This window comes from Xiphophorus hellerii, chromosome 4, assembly GCF_003331165.1.
Source record: "Xiphophorus hellerii strain 12219 chromosome 4, Xiphophorus_hellerii-4.1, whole genome shotgun sequence".
Taxonomy (NCBI): domain Eukaryota; kingdom Metazoa; phylum Chordata; class Actinopteri; order Cyprinodontiformes; family Poeciliidae; genus Xiphophorus; species Xiphophorus hellerii.
In genome coordinates this window covers 342,082-359,636 of record NC_045675.1, presented here as the reverse complement: position 1 = coordinate 359,636, position 17,555 = coordinate 342,082, and the positions used below count along the sequence as shown (strand labels likewise).

Below are 17,555 nucleotides of genomic sequence, written 5' to 3'. Positions count from 1 at the left end.
CAACGGTCATTCATCCATCCAACCGCCATCCAACCATTGTCCAACTGCCATCCAATCATCCATCTTCCTCCGTTTCTGATCTGTCCAGCCTGGTTTGTTCTGTGGCCTCCTGCTGGCTCCCCACGCTGACACTGAGGGATGTGTGTGTATGTGTGTGTTTGTGTGTTTCTGTGTTTGTGTTTCTGCGTGTGTGTTTCTGTGTGTGCTCTTCCTGCTGGAGTTTTTCTAACATAAAACTCAAAATGAAGGCGTGTGTGCAGCCAGAGCGGGGCCCTGAGTGATTCCTGTGAGAACGCAGACTTTCTGCTCCGCCGAGGCTGAAATGGTGTGTGACGGCCCGACAAGGCAGCAGTTTCATTGTTTGGCATTTTTTCAGGACTCCAAATGCTCGTTGTGATAAAATAATGTTTGCTGCTGCAGTGGAAAATGACAAGAGGCCCAAACAAACCCACAGTTGCTTCACACGCCACAAAAGCCTCGTCTGGCCCTCGGAGAGAGAGACGGGATTCAGATGGACAAAGCCGCAGCTTTCTGGAGGTTAGCGGCCGCAGCCGGCCGCATGGGCCGGCGCCGCGGCTGCATAAGACCCGGATTGTTCCTGAGCTTTAGGAAACACCGCAGAGAGTTATCTGTGTCTGGAAGGTGTGTGTTGAAGTGTGGGCGAGTCTGTTTGGGGAGATTAGTGCTGAGTCGGCTCTTAGAGACTTAGCGGCTGTGATGCTGGTGAGGAGCTGAGCGTGAATCAGAGTCAGAAAGAGATCCGGAGGCAGAAACTCCTTCAGAGGATAACCTGGAAGTTCTGCTTCAAAACAACCTGGAAATAAAGCAATCTAAACAGGACAGGAAGTCATCAGAAAATCCTGAATTATAACCTCTGACCTTAAAGAAACATGTCATTTTCTGTTTAGTTCAGAATATTCCAAACAGGGATCAGTTCAAGGCTCATTAAGACACAAACAGATCCAGTTTCTACTCAGAGATCTGAGCTGAAATTACAGATTTAACTCCGTTCGTTCCGGCTGAGCCCAGTTAACAACCAGAGCATCAAGTTCAGCTTTTTATTCAGTTTGCTTCGATATTAAAATGATGAAGGGATCGGCAACACAAGCATCTCTAATAAACAAAAATAATCCAACCTCATTGTTAAATACTTCCACCAACAAACTCACCAAGCTGGTCAAAATCAACTGAACTACTGAGAGAAAGATGAAACGGTTCAAACTAAAACATGCAGTGATGTCACAGTTCAGTTTAAAAAACCAGATTTATTTAATCAGGAAATAAGGACAAATTGGTTTTCAACTCATTCAGATTCATTTGCACCAGAATATTCTATGGATTCTCACAGCAATGAGAATATGTAAGAATGAAACGTGAAATAACTCATAGAGTGATATCTATAAATATCATATGCCTGCTTAAAGACCAAAACATGTTTTGAAGAGTTTGGGGAATGAGGACAAATTACCTGTAAATTATTGAGATTAGTTTAGACTAATTAAAAAGTATTTTTAAATAGCAAGATGGCGGCTGTAGTGATTCCCTTCACAAAATGGTGGTTTGAACAGACAGAACGAGGTTTGCTGTTTTAAACAATCACTTTTAAATCCAAAATACTGTAAATAATATTACTTGTTGTTGATCATCACCTGAAAAGCTACGCTGCAACTTTAATAAAATGTAGTGTTTAGCTTACTTAGCATTTAGCTTTTAAGAAAACGAGACATTTAGCTTGTTTTTAGGGCCGTTTTATGAAGCGGTTTATGATAAGCTAATTTATCTCTGCTCAGCCAAACGTCTCACTCGGATCATCCTTAAGAATCAGGGAACTCCGATGAACGAGGAATGAACGGGTTTCTCTAATAGTGGGGTTGGTGGGGAGAAACAACCGCTCCAGCAGAGGCGCTAACGTAGGTTAGCCTGGAAAGCATGGCGTCCTGTCAGTTGCGGTCTGGAGGGGCGTCAGGCTGCGGCGGCCCGGGTCCGGTGCTGGGGAAGACTGGGTTTCCACCCGGAACCTGCGGGTCCAAGGTTCCCTCTGCAGAGTCCGGAATAAACCCGAGTCCAGTTGGATTCCTGCGGCCAGAAATACGCAGCCAGTGTGCCAAATACCAGTGAGCCAGGACAACTTTCCACGAACGAACAGAACCACAGAACTTTCCTCAGAAAGGACGGGATCAGATCCCATGTTGAAAGCATTTAGAAGGTTCCAGCTGTGGAGGGTGACCTGACCCTTGACCCCTGACCTTTTTGAACTGACCTTTCTGAACTTCCAGCCGGTCCCAGCTCCCGGTTCTGAAGGTTCTGCTGATCAAATGGAAAGGAAACCCGACCCGCTGCAGTATCACAGGGGAAGTTCTGGCCGGTTCTGGCCCGCCCTGCAGGTTAGCTACCCACACAGTCACACCAGAACCAGAACCAGAACCTCAGGTTCATTCAGGTCTCCGGCTCTTCCTCAGAGGAGAGTTCATCTCCATGGAAACGGATCGGCACTGGTTCTGGCTGTTCTGAGGCTGAGAACAGCTCAGGTCAGAACACCTGGGGTCGCCTGGGGGTCATGCTGTTGACCTCAGAGGTTCTGGGTTTGCTCCAGACTAATCGCACTGGGAAGTTCAGTCGAACCTGCTGGGTCTAGAACCCATCTGGATCTCCTGGTATCCCACAACCCTCCTCCTTCAGGTTCTGGTTCTGGTTCCTACATTAGCGCTCAGCAGTCTGGGTTATGATCTGCAGGTTCGGATCAGAACTCTGCTCTGTGTCAGAGTGGGACGGGTCAGTGTCCTTATCAGAACCGCAGCGATCCGCCTCCACAGAACCTCAGGAAGTCGCAGCGTCCTCTGGAGGACTGCTGGGGGAACACGCAGCCTGACCCGGGTCGGGCCTGGTCGGATCGGGTCAGACGACGAACCCAGACATGAGCCTTCAGTCAAAAGCACGGCGCTCCTCCAGGCCCACATCACCATGCTTCCTCCGCCAAGCTTCACAGAGAGATCATCATTTCTGCTGACCTCAGTCCAGCGGCCATCTTGTTCTAGAGAGGCTTCCTGTGCATCACAACCTTTGACCTTTGGAAATAAACGTTTCATAATTCCCCTCAGATTATTATTATTTTTTAAGGTCTCATTTGAAAGCAGGACAGGAAAGAAGGCGAAGAGAGGAAGTCGTGCAGCAAACGTCGGGAATCGAACCTGCGACCTCCGCCTCCATGCTCTGCCCCACAGCACCCCACACCTCAGATTATTAATCTGTTCCTCCAACTGGGTCGAGTGGGTCCAGCAGAACCCAGCAAAACCTCCTGGTCCGACTCGCTTCAGACAACAGGGCCGGACTGGACCCGGTATCAAGGCTGAAACAGAACTGAGCTCTGATTGGATCCGGTTCTGATTAGACCCGTCTGGGCAAACCAGGTCCGGAATCTCCCTTGTTCTGCTGGGGGACTTCAATGCTCATGTGGGCAATGACAGTGAGACCTGGAGGGGCGTGGTTGGGAGGAACCGCCCCCCCGATCTGAACTCGAGCTGTGTTCTGTTGTTGGACTTCTGTGCTCGTCATGGATTGTCCATATCGAACACCATGTTCAGGCATAAGGGTGTCCATATGTGCACTTGGCACCAGGACACCCTAGGCAGCAGTTCGATGATCGACTTTGTCATCGTTTCATCGGATCTGCGGCCGTATGTCTTGGACACTCGGGTGAAGAGAGGTGCGGAGCTGTCCACTGACCACTACCTGGTGGTGAGTTGGCTCCGGTGGTGGAGGAGGAAGCCGGTCAGACCTGGTGGCCCAAACGACTTGTGAGGGTCTGCTGGGAACGTCTGGCGGAATCCCCTGTGAGACGGAGCTTTAACTCCCATCTCCGGCAGAATTTCGAACACGTCCCGGGGGAGGTGGGGGACATGGAGTCTGAGTGGACCGTGTTCCGTGCCTCCATTGTCGAGGCGGCCGATCGGAGCTGTGGGCGCAAGGTTGTCGGTGCCTGTTGCGGCGGCAACCCTCGAACCCGCTGGTGGACACCTTCGGTGAGGGATGCCGTCAGGCTGAAGAAGGAGTCCTATCGGGTCTTTTTGGCCTGTGGGACTCCGGAAGCAGCTGATGGGTACCGGCGGGCGAAGCGGCATGCGGCTCAGGTGGTTGCTGAGGCAAAAACTCGGGCATGGGAGGAGTTTGGAGAGGCCATGGAGAAAGACTTCCCTACGGCTTCGAGGCGATTCTGGTCCACCATCCGGCGTCTCAGGGGGGGGGAGCAGTACGGCACCAACACTGTTTATAGTGGGGATGGTGTGCTGCTGACCTCTACTCGGGACGTTGTGGGCCGGTGGGCAGACTACTTCGAAGACCTCCTCAATCCCACCAACATGCCTTCCATTGAGGAAGCTGAGCCTGGGGACTCTGGGTTGGGCTCTCCAATCTCTGGGGACGAGGTCGCCGAGGTGGTTAAAAAGCTCCTCGGTGGCAAGGCCCCGGGGGTGGATGAGATCCGCCCGGAGTTCCTTAAGGCTCTGGATGTTGTAGGGTTGTGTTGGCTGATGCGACTCTGCAACATTACATGGACATCGGGGGCAGTTCCCCTGGATTGGCAGACTGGGGTGGTGGTCCCCCTGTTCAAAAAGGGGGACCGGAGGGTGTGCTCCAATTATAGAGGGGTCACACTCTTAATTCTCCCTGGCAAGGTCTATTCAGGGGTCCTGGAGAGAAGGGTCCGTCGGACAGAAGAACCTCAGATTCAGGAAGAGCAGGGTGGTTCTGGTTCTGGTGGTGGAACACTGGACCAGCTCTACACCCTCAGCAGGGTCCTGGAGGGTTCTGGGAGTTCGCCCAACCAGTCTTCATGTGTTTTGTGGACTTGGAGAAGGCATTCGACCGTGTCCCTCTGGGAGCCTGGTGGGGGGTTCTCCGGGAGTATGGGGAACCGGGCCCTTTGATACAGGCTGTCAGGTCCCTGTATGACCGGTGTCAGAGCCTCCAAGTCCGAGGCCATGGTCTTGAGCCAGAAAAGGGTAGAGTGCCTTCTCCGGGTCAGAGGGGTTGTAATGCCCCAAGTGGAGGAGTTCACGTATCTCGGGATCTTGTTCGCGAACGAGGGAAGAAGGAAGCGGGAGATCGACAGGCGGATTGGCGCAGCGTCTGCCGTCAAGCAGGCACTGTACCGGTCCGTCGTGGTGAAGAGAGAGCTGAGCCATAAAGCCAAGCTCTCGATTTACCGGTCGATCTACGTTCCCACCCTCATCTATGGTCATGAGCTTTGGGTCATGACCGAAAGAATGAGATCGCGGATACAAGCGGCCGAAATGGGTTTTCTCTGTAGGGTGTCTGGGCAGAGTAGAGCCGCTGCTCCTTCACATCGAGAGGAGACAGTTGAGGTGGCATCTGGTCAGGATGCCTCCTGGACGCCTCCCTGGTGAGGAGTTCCGGGCACGTCCCACCAGGAGGAGGCCCCGGGGAAGACCCAGGACACGCTGGAGGGACGATGTCTCCCAGCTGGCCTGGGAACACCTTAGGATTCCCCCGGAGGAGCTGGAACAAGTGGCTGGGGAGAGGGAAATATGGGCCTCCCTTTTGAAGCTGCTCCCCCCGCAACCCGACCGATAAAGCGGAAGAAAATGGATGGATAAATATTTGAATAATCGTAAGAATAATCAATAGATTACTCGATTACTAAAATAATTGTTTACAACAGTCCTAAACGGGATTATCAGATTATTATTATTTTTTAACTAAAAGTCAGATTATGGGGATCCTGAATTCCCATCAGGTAATTTTTGAAGTTACCGGTAACACTTTATTTGACGGGTTGTGAATAAGACTGTGATGACACCATCATAAACATGACATAACACCTGAACTCATGAACATGAGGAAGTCTTCATGAATATTTATGACTGTTGTCATAAAGTGTAACAACTTGTCATTAGCCAAGAAATCATGATTTTGTGGAGTAATAAATGTATATATTTCACATCCGAATGTATACTTTTATTGTGAAGGGGAGAAGGTGAGGTGAGAAGACGCCAACGGTTTTACTTAATTCTGTTTTTGGTTTTGGTTGGAAGACATTGAGAATAAAACAAGACTCAAATTATAGTTTTGTCTTTTTCTGCTGACTTCCACAATCTGACATAAATCTGTTATAAAAGTATTACTGATTAAACTTTAAAAATTATGTAGCTCTATGTTATTAAAGCTAAAGTTTAATCAGTTATACTTTTACAACAAATTTATGTCAGATCATGATTTCTTGGCTAATGACAAGTTGTTATAATGAAGACATTGTGAATAATGTCAACTTTGTATTAAAAGTGTCATGATTTACCAATGACGCTTTATGACAACAGTCATAAATATTCATGAAGACTTCCTCATGTTCATGAGTTCAGGTGTTATGTCATGTTTATGATGGTGTCATCACAGTCTTATTCACAACCCGTCAAATAAAGTGTTACCAAGTTACCTGATGTCCTGACCTCAGGTGACCTCTGAGGAGGAGGCGGGGCTTATCCTGCCAGGTAGCAGGGTGCAGGTCAGCTTCACCTTTGACCTCTGAGGTCATCTGAAGCTTCGCCCCCGTTGGCCAACTCTCCATCCACTCCGACCTTCTCCTCCACCCAGAGGAAGATGCTGCAACACTTTCTCAACCAGCAACGGCCAACCGCCCCACACACACACACACACACACACACACACCCTGTGTCCCCTCAGTCTATTTTTGACCTGGAGCTGGACAGAGATGCGGCGGAGCGGCTGCAGCAGATGGGCTCAGAGATTAGATCAGATCAGAGCCGCCGCTCTTATTTAAGTTGTGGTGAGCAGCGGCGGTGTAACAGCCAGACCTGCTGCTGCAGGGGGGGTTCAGACACCCCACTCCCCCCCACAGCGTGGACGGCCACAGGAAGCATGTGGCCCTGCAGGAGCTGAGGAACAGCGCAACACACTTCCTCTTCTCAGATCAGAGTTACATAAACTGCTCTGGTTAACCCCTTCACTGCCACTGCAGAGGGGGAACTGCATGTCAGGCTGATGCTGCATCAGCCTGACCCATGCTGCATGCTGCAGTAAACTGCCTTTATTTGCTGCTGCAGCAACATGTTTATCATAAAGGAACCAAAAACAAGTCAGGACCGATGAACAGATCAAGACTTGATCTGAAATTAGAAAAATTTACTGTACACACAAAAAGCAGAATCTCACCAGAACGCGGGTGAGGCCGAGCCGACACATTCAGAGCGTTTCATCTTTTGTTGTTTTTACAATAAATACAGAGCAGAACCTCCACTGGGTCAGAACCTCAGTTTTTTGTCCTTATGGATCTTTTTTCCCCAGAAGAGCAAAATAAAACCTGATAAATTTGTTCTTTTATGAAATGTTTAGAGCTGAAACGATTCCTCGAATGATTCCAGTTCCTCGATTATTAAAATTCCTCAAGGAAAATTTATCTGCCTCGAAGCTTCTTTAATTTATGTTTTATAATTTAGCGCACCGTGTTCCGGCCGGGACATTATTTGCGTTGCGCGGAGCTCTGACTTCCTCCTCTGAGTTGTTGACCAAAGCTAAGAGTTAGCGGCATAAAGTCCAATGTTCAAGTTCGGCCCGTGGGGATTTTATGGAGTGGTGATAACGCCCGGGTTTTCATGGTTTTTGGGTAGGGTTAGGGACTGATATTGATATCCGATAGTAACATCGGTGTTATGCCAGATTTACCAATATTTTATTTTATAATTTTTTTATCCAATTACTCGATTAATCGTAAGAAAAATCAATAGATTACTCGATTACTAAAATATTCGTTTACAACAGCCCTAGAAATGTTTCATTTCTACAGTAAACAACCAACAGAGCGGAAAGGAAAAACGTTTTCCTGATTTTTATTATTTCTAAGCAGAGATGCTTTTCTTGTGTTGGATGAGAAGAAAATAAATTTGAAAAATACACAAGATAATTTCTTTTTCCGCTTGCCCTTCAGAGTCTGAGCAAAAAAAATTATAATAATAACTACATTTCTTTACTCTATATTTTTTACTATATTTTCCTATTGTCAGAAAAATGTAATTTAGAAGCAGTTTATCACATTTTGGTCATCACAATATTTTCATGCTCACATCCAGAAAATAATTTCCCATGAGGAAAAACTTTGAAATATTTTAATCCTAAATTTGTTTTTTACTTGAACATGAATTTTACAGTCAAATTTGACAGAAGGACCAGACCGGAGTGTTCCGGTCCGGTCTGGTCCAGTCCGATGCAGACCTCCAGATGTTAAATAAGGAAGTCAGTTTCTCTTAAGGAAGCGTTAATAGCAGCTGGCGTTGCCATGGTTACTGGGTGTCATGAAGCAGAGTACTGTCCCTTTAAGAACTTCTGATTGTTTGTAAACAAGAACGAGGAACATGTCAGAAGGTCAGAACTGAACTTGGTTCAGTTCAGTCAGAACTGAACCAAGGTTCTGTTTGTTTCTGTCCGGTTCCGGCCCGGGTTCTGGATCTGGGCTGGGAGGAAAGCTCTGGGTTTGTTTTGAGCAGAGAGTTTCCAGACGGTGATGCGAGCGTCTCGTCTCGGTGTCTTTGTTTGGCGAGGCGACCGCGTCCGTCTGTGTTTGTCCGTCCAGTAAACACGGCCTTTGTTTTGCTGATGAGGAAGACGAGGAGGAGGAGGAGGAGGAGGTTCTCCTTTCGGACTTCGGGGAACTGATTTTGGAGCGAGTGTAAATAGTCGGTGATTTGTGGCGAGCCGAGCCGTCGGCTCCTCTCCCTCCTCCTCTTCGTCCGTCACTCTCTCCTCTTCCTCATCCAAACATCATCAGTCTTCAGCGGGAGGCGCCGGCCTCCGGCCTTCACCCTCTTCGTGCCTCTTTCTGGCTGTAGTGGAGGTTCTGGTCCGGTTCAGAGCTGAAGCCGTCTCCCTCAGAGTCAGAGCGTCCATCGGAACCGTTTCAGGTCCGAGGCCGCCGGCAGCTTGTCCGTGTCTTCTCTCTCAGAAAGCTCTTCAGATTCCTGCCTCTTGGTCTCGAGGGTCTCCTTCCTCCCGCTGCAGGAATCTGCCTGCTGCTCATCGCGCTGATGAAAACAGTCCTTTCTAAACTATTTGAGGCGATGGTTCGGGTCAGAACCATGTTGCAGCTGAAGGAATGGCCCAAATTATCAGGAATGTTCTGATCCAAGCAAATCTTCCTGAAGCCGGTTCTGACCCAGTAACTGCTTTACACCAGAACCTTCAGTGCTGAGACCAATTTAGTTCTTCTTTCACCACCCTGTAGATCCCACTGAGCTTCGGTTCCCTCACTTGGCTCTCCGGCCCGCTCCGGGCTCCAGAAACACCCGTCATCATGCTGGCGCCAATCGTAGCATGACTCTTTAGTCAGGATGTAGACCCATCGAGGTCACGGGGTCAGTGTGGTCAGTTCTGCTTCAAACTCTTGCTACCTGGGCCATGTTGGAGAATTCAGGCCCTCAAAGATCCCAGGAAACCCCGGCAATGATGCTGCAAAGACCCTACAAAACAACCTTTCAAGCCCTCAAGAGACCCTGGAAAGATCCTGCAATGACCTCGTAAATGCTCTGAAAACACCCGTCGGAGTTCCTACAAAGACTCTGGAAAAACAATCCAGGTCCATCAACATCAGTTCTGCTCAGATTTTTTTCTGTGCCTCCAAATGGATGAGAGGAGAAACTGACAACCGTTAATAAGCCTTTTATGGACCTCTGAGAGCAGCGCGGCCCCCTGCCTGTTGGCAGTGTGAGGCAGCGCTGCAGCATGCTGCAGATCCCTGCAGGTCGACTCTGCAGCAGCAGGATGAGGTCAGTCTGGGGAGTGCAGTTTGTTCGCTGCAGGATTGCGACAGGTTTGCAGTCACTCTTTTGTTGAGGGTTCTGTATTTTCCCAGAGACGTTGTTTTGTGCCAGTTGATGTTGAGCAACTTGTTGGACTTTTCAGTAGCGATGGCAGAAGTAGAGGCTGAGAAATGACCCTTTGTGTCTGGGCGTGTCCCTGCAGTCTGCTGGAACATACCGGTTTGCATTATGACACTTCCTGATGTTCTAGATCTTTATGCAATTACTGAAAACACAACCGCAGACATCCACCTGCAGGAAACCAGGGATGGGCCCTGCAGCAGAGCTCTGGGTTGAAACATCTGAGGTGAAGGAGGAACTCTGACAGAGAACGTCCCACCATCAACTTGTGACCTTCAGCTCCAAAACACTTGGAGTGTTCTTGAGAAGCTTCAAATATTCTACAAATGCCATTTACAGTCCCACCAAAGACCCTACAGCAGGGGTGTCAAACTCCAGTCCTGGAGCCACTGCCCTGCAACGTTTAGATGAGCCTCTGCTGCACCACCTGAATAGAATAATTAGGTCATTAAGGCTCTGGAGAACTGATCTACACAAGGAGGAGGTGATGAAGCCATTTTATTCCAGTGTTTTGTACCTGTGGCTCATCTAAAAACTGCAGGTCAGCGGCCCTTGAGGACTGGAGTTTGACACCTATGCCCTACAGCAATCCTTTAAAAGACCCCTCAAAGAACCAAAAACGACCCTACAATGAACCTACAGAAACCATTTAGATACATTACAAAGGTACTAAAGACCCTTCACAGACCCTTGAAAGACCCAACACCGTACGAAAACCTTTTAAAGACTGGAAAGACCCTACAAAGACCCTACAAAGACCAAAGAAAGACCCTTCGAAGGTCAAGAGCACAGAACATGTTGACAGAAAACATGTGTTTGTCCCAGAGCGGATATGCAAACTGTAACCTGACTTCTTTATGTTGCTTTTGGAGTAATGGTTCTTCCTCGCTGAGTGGCTTTTCTGACATGCACAAACACTCTGTCCCATCCTGACAGCTGGACGTTCGCTCGGTGTTTATGCTTGTGTGCGACTGTCTTTCTTTTTGTTAAAGTTTTTTGTGAAAGAGCTGGAGAGGTTTGGCTTCAGGCGAAGTTGTTCATGGAGCAGTGAAGCCATGAAGCAGCTCAGATCCGTTGCTCGCTCAGGCGGCTTCCTCTGACTGCAGCCTGAGACGTCCTGCTGGTGTCCCACTGACGTCTCTGGTCCTCAGTGTTTGAGGCGTTGCATGGCAACAGCTGAAGGAGACGGGAACCAGACTGTGGTCGCTGTTGACGGATGTTAGGAAAGAAACCACCAACCAGAACGAAGTAGACCTAATGAAGCAACTGAAAGGACGTCACTGTTCAGGTCTGAGGAGACATGCTATGTTTCTGACCAAAACCACCAGAACGAGCTGCTGAGGAGATATTCAATCATCTGACATGTTCTGCTTTAGGAAGGAGGTTCTGGTTGATTCCAGGTCTGTCAGATGAAACCACAGGTCCGATAACCTTGAAGTTCAACTCTGAACACAACATCATGATGTCTAATCATCTTTCTGATTTAGTACATTTTATGAAAATGTAATATTAAAAACAATATAAAACATGCCCTATTTTGCAGCAGAGAAGTGACATATGTACTCAGGTTTCAGACAAAGTGATGATCACACTTAAAAATACATTTTGCTTCTTTTTGGTGAATCTGGTGCCATGAATCCCCGACATCCTGTTGAGCCAGATGTTTTAGTTTGTTAGCCTATGGAGACTTTATGCACATTTCCTGTTCAATAGCATTCCAACACCAAACAATCGGGTTCAATCTCCAGGTTTGGGTAAAAAATAAACTCAGGAAAAGTCAACATTTGTCCATTTGTGAAACAGAGATGTTGTAATATTACAACCTTGTTGGGGAACCTGGAGCCCGGGGCGTCCAGGTCACATGAAGGTCAACCTGGCCTGATTTTGGTCTTCATAGACCGTCTATAGACATCCTGGAGGAGGAATGAGCAGGTCACAAGACGTCACATGGTTGGTTGCGATGTTAGCTGCTAACGCTAGCTGCTAGCGCTGAGTTGGACGACAGCAGGTGCAGCTGAAGAAGTGTTACTGACATTATTAAGGTGAACCCGAAAATTCTCAGCAGAACTGGAGCTGCTGATTGATGGCAACAGAAAGTTTGAAGCTTTGGAGGAGATACATAAAAAAAATAATAATCAGAAGACAGTTAAAGGGCCTAAAAACGTCCTGCAGGCTGGAGAAGTAACAGCAAGAAGAGCATGTCCTTTCCAGGAACACCAGATTCCTAGAGAGGACTCTGTGTGTGTGTGTGTGTGCGTGTGTAAGAAGGGGTGAAGGGGATTGGTGGGGGTAGGGAAGGTCAGAAAAGGGGAAACTTACGGGAAGGAAGGAGGAAGTGTGAGTGACGGGAAGGAGAGGGCAGCGGTAGTCAAACATGACGAGGAGCAGAGGAGCACGTTACACACCTCCACTTCCTGTTCTTCTTATGCCGCATCACCGCCACTTCCTGCTCTACTTCCTTCCGCATCACCTCCACTTCCTGCCGTATTACCTCCACTTCCTGCTCACTTCCTGCCACATCACGTCCACTTCCTGTTCTTCCTGCCACATCACCTCCGCTTCAGTTTTCCCCATCATGTTAAACACTCAGGATTCTTGCTAAGGTCCATGTTTCCGTGGAACTGGATCTTCCTGTTTGTCTGAGCTCACAGTGACGTCGTGGAGGACGATAACTCACTTCATGACGGCTGAGTGGAACATCAGCAGCCTCTTTCCTCACCACCAAAAACACAGCAGCATTCCTTACATGTCAGATTTTAATTAAAGACTCATGATCCCACAGAGTTCCCCCCAGGATCTGGAACGGCTCGCAGGATGATTGTCAGATGGCAGGAATCCCAGATCGGCTGAGTGCGGCAGCGTCTCCATTTCCCCGCAGTCCGGTTCTGGTGCAGCTGCTACCTGTGAGAAACGTTGAGCTCAGATCAGAGATAAAGCTCGGATCAGATCAGGTTATCGATTCCCTGCAGGGAAAGTCGGGCGGCAGCAGAGAAGAATGGGAGCAGGTGGGAACAAAGACTCCATAAATCATCTCTCCACACGTGAAACCACATGTCGGCTGCAGGATGCTGAAACTCCAACGTGTTGGTTTAAAGGCTCTGCTCACTAGAAGAAGAAGCAAGGAGCCGATCCGGGTGCTCTGACTGTCCACCACATGCAGAGTTATGGACCAGCAGGGTTCCTGTTTGGATCTGCAGGAACACCAAGAGCAGCTTCAGCTCAAAGCTGCCGGCTGAACTCCAGAGCCGCACCTGGACGCCGTTCGCTTAGATTCAGCCGTCCAGACAAACCTCACGATGTTTCCTCCTGGGAGACCCGGTTCTACTGCTACCAAAACATTTAACTTCTCCAGCTGCTGTGGTTCTCTTTCTCTCTGCTCTGCTTCAAACCAATCTGTTCCCCTCCTGGCCTGTGGGGGCGCTGCACCAAGAACCACTGATCCTGCCGCATCACCTGCCGCAAATGGCTCCTGGCTAAAGACCAGGAGCCATTTCTGCTGCTTGCGCTAGGCTAGCAAGTTAGCTTTGATTGTATTTACCCAGAATGCCCTGCGCTGTAGTCCACTTCCTCTTTGTGGAGCAGTCTCCGGTCTGCTTGGCGTTCACATTCAAACCGAACCAGAGTTCACTTCAACCGAACTCAGACCGAGGTTTGGAGGACCAGAGGTCAGAGGTCGATTAGCGTTCACACCAACCGGACCGGACATTACAGAAAAATGGACCGGAGTCAGTTTGAAGCGGACTGGAGTGGGCTTTTGGGACCTGAGGAACCTCTGAGACCAGAACCAGAACCAGAACATTGGAACAACTTCTCAGATGTTTTCTGACCATGAATCGTTTTGTTCTGGGTTCTGAACGTCTCTGTGTTGACATGTTGGATAAAATGACGTTTATTCTGTGGTTAAAAGGAACAAACTGCAGATTGTTTTGTGGGTGTGAATACTTTAGCTCGGTCTGTGCAGATTTTGCTTCAGTTGGCGTTTCTGCAGTAAGTCTGGGGTCGGTTCGTCCGGGGCGTGTTGTGTTCAGGGTGTTCGGGTCTGGAGACTTTCCCTGATGTGTCAACGTGAGTCTGAAGCAACCCGCCCTCAGCAGGATGGAGGAGGAAGTCAGGAGGTCATGATGGTGGAAACTTTGCATCATGACCACTTCCTGCTGCTGTGCGCCACTGCATCACTCCATCTCAGTCAGGATCAGCTGCAGGTTTCCTCCATTCTCACTGTGAACTCTGCCAGGTCGGTGGGGACCAGGTCTGGGCTTTGACTAGGCTACTCCAGAAGTTCTAAAGAGTCTCACATTTGCACATGGACCAAATTCCTCCCATTGGTGATGATTTATCTGAACTCCAGGGATGATCAAGCCCTTTGAGATGTTTATGTCTCCATCTCCTGACTGATACTTTCAACAAGCAGTTCTCTGATTGGTTGCTGTGTTTTTTTAGTCTTCCTATTGTCATGGCAGCCAGGAATCCTGATGAGCCTCTGAATGGATCTTCCAGAACCAGAACTCAGTTGATCTCCATTCACTCAACTGTTTCCAGCCAATTTTCATGCAAATTTTGAACAAACTTAAAATTTCACAAATAAATAAAACAGGTGAATTAAGCAAGTCTCCTCCTCCTGGTTTGGAGCGACTCAACCCGGCATGAAAACTTTGTGAAATTGAGGAAATGACTTTGAATTTTGAAATTTCATCAACTGTTTCCAGTGCGATGCTGTGAATAAAAAACGACGGTTAATGAAACTTCTTGCACCAACTGTCTGGACCTCTGTCCAATTAGCTCAGTTACTTTAAAGGGGGGTGAATATTTATGCACTTACTTTATGTCATTCTGTAGTAATCAGTTTCACTTTGACATTAAAGAGTTTTTTATTTATTTTTGACAAAAAAAATCTAAATTTGTTGATTCTGATTTATGGAAGTAATGGAAAGGTAAAGCATGTCAGGGTGTGAATACTTTTTGCAGGCTCTGAAACAACAACAGAGAGTGACTGAAGGTTCTTCTAGAGTTTCCATTCATCTCTTATCAGAACCATTTCATCTAAAAACATCATTTAAGGTTCAATTCTTAAAGACCTTCGGGGCTATTGCCCAGGAATTAGACGGATCCGACAGTTTGATGCCTTATGAAGGCAGTGGAACTGGCAGCACCCGGACCGACCGGATTCCTACGGATTCCTGGGGAACCTGCAGCTGGGGTCATGATGACAGTGGTGATGAAGGTGAAGAAGAGCAGCAGGGCGTCATGGTGAAGCTGCTGCTCTGTCTGAGGCCTCCAGGAGAAAAAGGGGAAGCGAAAAGGGCTGACGGAGAAAAGCCGGCTGCTCCTCGTTTTCCTGTTTGTGTCGATTTGGGAAGAACTGAGAGAAGTCAGCACTCCGCTGCATCATGTGTCCAACCTGCAGCTCGCATGATTCTCTGAACACGCAAACACGAGCCTCTGGGTCTGCAGGCGACACGAGGAGAAAACACAAAACCCTGCAGCTGTTTGCATCTGGACCGCAGCAGGACCTGCAGCGCTGCAGGGACCAACGTCCTGAAAGCAGCCCTGCTGTTATCCAGGCTGATAAGCGCTGCTGCACTTTGCTCAGGCAGACTGATAGCTGCAGGTCAGCCTGAGGTCCCGACCGACTAACACGCAGCGGCGACTGCGGGTCGAGGTGCGACTGCAGCGCCGTTATCAGGCTGATTGCTGCTGCCGCAAACACTCACACCGACGCCTCAACAACCAGACAGACTGATAAAAAGAAAGAAAGCTTTACTCAGAATAATAAGAAATGAGGGTTTTTTTCTGCAGGAAAAAAGTTTTATGTCTTCAAAACAAAAGACAATCTGAGAACATAAACTGTAAATTATGAATGAAGGAAAACTCAGCTGCAGCAGGCGTCTCCCTCCCAAAGATTACAAAACTTCATTCTGACAGAATCTAGAAATGTATTTACCTCAAAGTCTCTGATGTTTTCACATGAGCTGCAGAGGAGAGCACTCAACATATTAACTGTTAAAATATTAAAAATGAGCTATAAGGTCGTTTACTTCAGCTCAGTGTTTGAGGCTTTGAGTAGGACTTTTAGGAAAACCTTTTACTTCAGCAATATTTTGTCAGTAACAATCTTCTTTTACTGAACTACATTTCTGGTTGTGTGTTTTGTCCCACCGTTATTGTTCTCCTTCTCAAGAAGCGCCAAGTTCCGCTTTAGCTTTTCTATGTTGGCTCCAGACTAGGCTTATTAAGAAAGATTATTTTAGTAATTGAATATTCTATTGATTATTCTGATGATTGAGTAATCGCATAAAAAATGTGATCAATGTTAATATCAACATCAGAGCATCCCAAATAATTATTTTTCTGTAGTTTAGAAAATTAACCTGTAACAATATTAGCCCACTTTTTACATTAACCTGAACAAAATGATACAAAAACCTGAAATTAATTCAAATAATAAAGAGAAGGCTCACAAAGACACTTCTAGAAAATGTCTGTACTCCAGAGTTTGGTTTATGTTTTCATCTTCAGTCAGTTTAATAGATGAACTCTCACTTTGCCCAGACATTCATAGTTTCTGTTTTTCATGTGAGCATCGGGATTTGGCAGAAACAGCTGCCAGCTCTGCGCAGCCACGGCGCTTCACTCCCACCTGCTGTGACCCGGATGGAGGTCCATTTAATTTCCGGTTTGTCCATAAAACTACGATAAGCGACAGGCGCCCGCAGTATTCAGCCTATCCGCTCCACCTGTATGAACGCACCCACTGTTCACCTGAACCGGCTGTGGTATCCCGGTCAGTTTAAGGAAACTTATTGGTCCCCCGAAAACCGATAAAAACCCGAACATCATCAACAATCAATAAAATCCCCCCGGACGGAACTTGAAAGTTGGACGTGCTAGCACTTAGCATTCATTAAAAACTCAAAGGCCGAAGTAAAAGACACAACACAGTCACCGGCAGGAGCACAGCGCTAAATAAGAAAACAGGATTTAAGAAGCTTCAATGTAGATAATTGAATAATCGACTCATTCGAGGTATGAGTCCTACTGCAGAGTGTGGATGAGTAGTGTCTATGGTGTGATGCTCAATGTTTGTTACCGTGTGGCTGTGTCCTCTGTGGCGGCCATCTTGGAACAAGACCCACCTTCTTCTTCTTCTTCTTCTTCTTTTGTTTTTTATTGGCGGCTGGCATCCAACTTAAGGTGCATTTACCGCCACCTACCAGACTGGAGTGTGGTCATCAGAGATCTCAGAGGGAATTAAATCCACCTCAATGATGTGTAGGATGTGCAAATTCACATCCTAACACACTCATTAATACCTGAATTAATGCAGGAGCATGCACTGGCATACACACAAATACTTGTTCATATCCTAAATACGACTCATTCACCCAGTGTTATTTAAGAACCTAAATAAGAGATTTCTAACATAACTTGATTTATTATCTAATAGACTAATCATAGACAGTCCTATATTCTTTCTGCTTAGTAACGACTTTAAAATCTGGCGTTCCTCTGAGTATTTATCACATTCTAACAAGACATGCTCCACTGTTTCCACCTGATTGCAATAATTACAAGCCCCATTCTCATGCTTTCCTATTTTAAAGAGCGAACTATTAAGTCCAGAATGTCCAATTCTAAGTCGAGACATAACTACTT

The 17,555-nt window shown here is 47.5% G+C and overlaps 1 long non-coding RNA gene across 2 annotated transcripts; it reads right to left on the bottom strand.

The window, feature by feature from the left end:
* Positions 1-200: 200 nt before the first annotated feature.
* Positions 201-17,219, bottom strand: LOC116718142 (uncharacterized). 2 transcript variants are annotated; one of them, XR_004338883.1, is made up of 3 exons: positions 17,036-17,219; positions 12,314-12,324; positions 201-211 (listed from the first exon to the last, which is right to left on the bottom strand). It is a non-coding gene; the product is annotated as an uncharacterized LOC116718142 (long non-coding RNA). The 2 variants fall into 2 exon arrangements; XR_004338884.1 differs by lacking the exon at positions 12,314-12,324 and adding an exon at positions 6,930-6,937.
* Between the last annotated feature and the right edge of the window lie 336 nt (positions 17,220-17,555).